Source organism: Leptonychotes weddellii, chromosome 10 (assembly GCF_054177405.1).
Source record: "Leptonychotes weddellii isolate Sample4059 chromosome 10, ASM5417740v2, whole genome shotgun sequence".
Lineage (NCBI taxonomy): Eukaryota > Metazoa > Chordata > Mammalia > Carnivora > Phocidae > Leptonychotes > Leptonychotes weddellii.
Window position 1 is genome coordinate 115,844,703 of NC_138378.1, and position 6,369 is coordinate 115,851,071.

Here is a 6,369-nt window from a genome sequence, read left to right on the forward strand (position 1 = left end):
CAGTCAATTACTTTATACTGTAATATTACTTACCCTTGACTCATGTCATGACAACAGTTTTAAAAATTCTGTAAAGCACAGCTATGAACAAAAACTAAAAGATGTTTGCCAGCTGACAGAAAACAGTTAAATATTTATTTATTTTTAATTATTTTTTTGAGAGAGAGCGAGAGCGCAAGTGCGAGTAGGGGGTGAGCGGGGTGAGAGGGGGAGAGAGAGAGAGAATCTTAAGCAGGCTCCACACCTAGCACGGAGCCTGACATGGGGCTCAATCTCACGGCCCTGAGATCATGACCTGAGCCGAAATCAAGAGTTGGATGCTTAACCAACTGAGTTACCCAGGCGCCTCTATTTTTAATCTTTTATATCTGAATTAACTAAACAAAAACAAACCTAGAACAAAAAGACCATTCAAATACACAAAAAAGTCATACAGTATAAGTATATTTCTCTGAACATGAGAAACATGCTTATTCACTTTACTTTGACTGATTCTTTATGCAACATTACTTCTCTCTCTGCACTTCCACAGCACTTACAACAATCTAATATTATAATTAGTTGTATACATGTCTGCTTCATAAGCTCCTTTAGGCAGAGTATAAATTTTCATTTGTGGGGTTGCCTTGTGGTTGGCAAAATGCTGAATATCCAATTCAACAAATTCAACAAAATTATGGCTATGTCTATATGAGAGCTATAAAATTTTTAATAAATAAAGACTATTTTGCCTAAATGCTCTATTTAATGAGGCCTGAATTTCATTTAAACTATTGGGATAGGACACTTAACTGGCTCATAACACAAAAGTCAGGAACTACCAGCTTATAGTCTTTGACTTGATCTATAGAACAAACATTAAGAGGCAATAGTTGTATTCATGCCAAACATCTACCTCATACTTTTAAAATTCATTAGCACTATACAAAGTACTACAATAAAGCGCTTACTTTAGAAAAGCTGGTTTCCACTGATCTTCCTTCTGAGGATGTATCTTTCTGAATGATTCTATTATAATCTCCCTCAGCATCTCTGTACACTCCCCTTTGTTCCTCCTCTATTCAATATGGATGGATAAACAGTCAGATATAGGAGCTATTCATTACCATACTGTACAGAGTACTGCTTAAAAGCATGGATTTAGATGTCAATAAACCTTTGCAAAAATCTTAGCCGTTCATGAACTATGGGGCCAACTTACTTAACCCTTCTAAGTTTCAGGACATCATCTATGTAAGAATCTCACAGAACTGTTGCAAAGATAAAATGAGACTATGACTATAAATACTTCGCACACAGAATATACTCAATGAAAATGTTAGCTAACACCACCATAGACAAATAGAACTTAGTTCATTCTATCATGAACCTTTACATGTGTTTCCCTTATGTCACTACACTGAGTATGTGACAGACAAAAAAGCTGCTCCTATTCTCTAAATGATATTCTACCCCCAGCATATATATATAACACAAAAAAAGGGTCTAAGGGTTAACAGTGGCTTTATCTGAAATGACAGAATTCTGGGTGATTTCTATGTTCTTATATTTGCTTAATTTTATTTTCTATAGCAAATATGTACTTCTTAAAAAAATTTTTTAAGCAGATGAAACTTCCCTAAGTGTAGCTAGAGAAAAGACATGCTTGGAAAATCCTAAAATGGACCTAGATCTCATAGAACATTTATGGACAAAAAATTTTCAAAAATTATTCTAACCAAAATGCCCCATTTGAGATTTTCAAATTTGTCTTTTAGTATCAAAAATTACAATAGATTATTTTTATAAGATCCAGTTTGACAGACTGAAGCAGTTAATGTGTGCTGCTAAGGTTTTCACTAAAAATGTCTGGTTGTGGCAGCCAAGACTGGATGAGGAAATACAGGAATTACAAAAGCATGGAGGGAAGGAGATAATTCTTGCAACTCAGAAATAACTCTGTAACCAGTGAAGAGCCTGTTTTACTCCAAAAAAGGAATTAAAAATTTGAGTTGACATGACAAGTGTTAGAAAATCATTTCCCCTATACTCTTTCCTTCTGGTTGATTCTACTTTAAAAGCTTAGTTTAAACCAATTAAATTAAAAGCAAGCCAGTGGGAAAGGAAAAAAACGAACAAGAACCTCATCTCATATCTGACTTGAGTCTGTCACAGAGCCTGTATCTTTTTTGCACATTCGATCCCAGGAAACATCTGAGCCCAGGGATTACGAGGAATCACAATCAATTCACTTCAATAAAAACTTTCTATGTTTCAGGTTCTGTGTTGTACAGGATATAAAAAGACAAGAAAAATCCAATCACGGATATGATCTGGCTGCACACACACATCACTTACCAATGTCTACAGTTAGCACTGACAAATCCCTACATAGTGAGGGCTCTCCCTTTCTCCTTGCAGCTCTACAGATATTCCTCCTAAACTGTGTACTTAACTAAAGATAATCTCCCCAGATTTGGCAAACTATTTTCAGATAAGCAGCTATGACCCCTGATGGGAATGCCAAAAGTATTCTAAAGAAAGACATGGTTCCTACTCTCAAAAAATTTACAATATAAAAGGATTCAAAGAAATATACACATAAACTACAGTACAAGAAATAATATGGTAAGTTACATAAATGTATTAAATTAAAACATGCAGTGGAAAGATCACTCTCAGATAAAGGGTAGAAAGGAGAATAATAAGAAAAAGTTTTCCTTTAAAATGAACACAGAGAGAAAGTGAAACATGATTGAAGAAACAGTCAAGAAAACAAAGAGCATTCTCAGAATGAGTAGCCTGCCCAGAATGAATAGTATAAAGGAAAATAAGGGTTAAAAGATAAAATTGGTGACATCTTTTAAAAAGGGCCTAGAAGGCCAGGATGAAGACTTCGTGCTTCATTTAGTAGTTAAGGGAGCCATGAACTGCAAATGAGAGATACAATGAATATATTTTAAAAAGTTCAAATTGGCAGCAGTTTATATTAGGCAGATAGATCTGTATTTCCCATCCTTTATATATTGAGATATAGACAGATGGGGAAATAAGGAAAACAGAAAACATGTTAGAAAAGTCCCTAACTGATTCTATTATATACCCACACCCAAAATGGGACAGGATTGATACATGAAAATACAAGAATATGAAGTATGGGGAAAACAGTCAGTGAAACAGTAATGTGGGTCCACCTGAGCCTGGATAGCATAAATTACAGATTTAATAAGCATAGTCCTGATAATTTCTCCATCAGCACCTGCCAAACCAAAATCAACAGTCCAATGGTGAAACATTGTTAGCAGAAGTGGAAAGCAAAGTAAAATATAAAGGAGATGCTCAATATCTGACCGGGAACAAAAGGTATCTTGGATGACAGTGGTGACAGTGAACAACAACAAAAAAAAGACTAGAGAACTGTTATGAGCAGGACTTACTGAAAAATTAAATTTAAGAAATGAACAAAAGAGAAATCAATAATGATTTCTAATTTTTTGGCTTGAGCAACAAGGTTGATAGTGGAGCCATTTATTAAGATGTGTTACACATTTGTGGATAAGTTAGAGAGGGAATCAAGCATTCTAATTTCACATGTTTTAGATGTGACACATCTTAATGGAGATGTCAAATAAGCCATCATGGATATGAGTTTAGAGAGCAAACTAGAAAATTTTGAGCAGCAGCTATGAATCTGAGCCTTGACATCATATAGATTATATTTAAAGTCACAGGAATAGTAGAGTGCACCTTAGGAGAGAATGCAGATCAAAGAGCTGAGCCTTTGGAACTATGATATTTAGTAGAAGTCAGGTGGAGAATGAACCACTAAGGAAACGAAGAAAGAAGAGCCAGTAAATAGGAAAGAGTGGTATTTCAAGAAAGGAGAACAACTGAATACTAGTAAGAGGAGAGTGAAACCCCATGAAGCCAATAAGGTAACTTATAAAGTCTGTATTTATTGGCACAGAAAAATGATTATGACCATACAACAAAGAAAATCGACTATGGAGTCCTCTACCTACATTCAAGTCTCCGTTCAACTACTTGGTAGTTATGTGAACTTTGGCAGGTTGTTCATCCTATCTATCTGAACTTCCCCATCTGTCAAATGGGCATGATAGTAATAACATCTAAAGGAGTGCTATGAAGACTAGTTACTATATAGAAGTTGCTTAAAAGCCTGCCTGTAATGTTGTAACTGCTATAAAAGGGTGTGTTATTATTTAATGTTACATAAAAAACCCATAAATTACAAAACCACATATATATAATATGATCCCTTAATACAAAGAAGACAACCCATACGTTATGCATATCTTTAGAAGAAATGGAAGTCAGAAAGCTATACATCAAAGTAATAAAAGTAGTGGGACAATCAGGGATTTTAAAAAGTATAATGATGGCTTACTTTCTTATTCTACTATGAACCTACCTGTTGTATAAATAAAAGATTTTTTATTTTTAAGGGAGAATAACTGGCATTGATGCAATTTTTATAACTCGAGAAAGATTTTAACTTAGAAAGAAAATAATTACAATAAAATATAAATATCCACTGAAAATAATTTGGCCTTAGTTTTGTTAACAGTTCCCAAATGTTTCCAATTATCAAATCACTAAAAGGATATCAAAAGGCTAGTAACCTTTATGTTTGAAAATGAAATAAAGAGAAGACATGATAAAAGGAGATTTTCACATTTTATTCTACCCAATTCTAAGCAACTTAGACCTTTGAGATTGAGAATGCATTCATATAAATTTGTGTAGTTTTACATAAAACAACCACCAGGAAAAATGTAATGAGCACTTTTCTTTTCTTTGTTTTTTTTTTTTTTTTTCTTTAAGTAGGCTCCAAGCCCAGCATGAAACTCAATGCAGGGCTTGAACTCCTGACCCTGACATCAAGACCTGAGCTGAGATTAAGAGTAGGACAACTAACTGACTGAGCCACCGAGGTGCCCCTAATGAACGCTCTTCTTAAGAAAAATGAGTAGGCAACATCATGAAACCAACGAAAGATAATGTCCCCAAACTCTAAAATAAGAAGATAAAACTTCAAAAACAAAAATGCTAAAAATATTTCCACTATTAACCATGAAGTCTTGTTTTTATACATCTCCCCCAAATAAAGAATCATAATTAGGTAATTTTTAACAAATATGCACTACGTTTAAGAAAGTTAACTTAGAACTCTATTTTTAGAACCTAGACCACAATTTCTTTTTGAAACCTAAATAGCAGCTAGCTCAAAATAAAACCTCCATGAATGCAGGTACCTTGTCTGAGTAGTTTACCTATACAATGTATTGTCAATGCTTATCATGGTACCAGACATTACATAAACATTTGCTAATCAATTAACCAAAGGAATATTGAAGAACAATGTATAATTCTATTAATAGAGATTAAGACTAAATACCTATCTTAAGAACACATTTGCAAGGCTAGAATTTGTAAGTTTCTTTTTCAAAGAAAAGATTATGTGCATGGTAAGTGAATAACCATAAACAAAGTAAGCATGCATATCTGTTCAAAAAAGTAATCTCACTGAAAAGTTCATCCCAACATACATACACACTATAAAAGGATGAACCGTGTGCTATGTGCCGCCCCCCCGTTATATTTTAAAACCCTGACCTCCAGTACCTCAGAATGTGACTGTATTTGGAGACAGGGACATCAAAGAGGTGATTGAGTTAACATGAGGCCATTAAGTGACTGGTGTCCTTCTAAGAACAGGCAATTAGGACATACAGAGTGACACATGAGGCACATGCAAGCAGAGAGGAAAGACCATGTCAGGACACAACAGAAGGTGGCCATCCACAAGCCAAGGAGAGAGGCCTCAGGAGAAACCAAACCTGCCGACACCTTGATTTTGAACTTGTAGCCTCCAGAACTATGAGAAAATAAATTTCTGCTGGTTAAGCCACAATTAGTGGTATTTTGTTATGGTGGCTCTAGCGAACCAACACATATAAATACATATAAAAGTTAGAGCAAGACTTCTGATTATTTATTTAAAATTAAAACATTTAAATTCATAAATGCATAGGAACTGACAAAAGTGACAACAGATAATATTTACTTAATACCTACAATGTGCCAGATCCCGGTAAGTACCACACATGCACAGCCTAATTTAATCCTCACAAAAAATCTTGTTACATTCTATTATTAGTGCTACTCCAAGATAAGGAAATTAAAGCTCTGATGACAGGAAATCTATATACTGTAGAATGGAAACAAAAGTAGTTGACTTTGACTATTCTTCCAAAGTACTGATCTTAATCAATATACTATACTGAATAATATTATTGTCCATAAAAATGAGATGTGAAAAACAATCCAAAAACAATAGTGATAACAGATAAAATCATCCATGTCCCA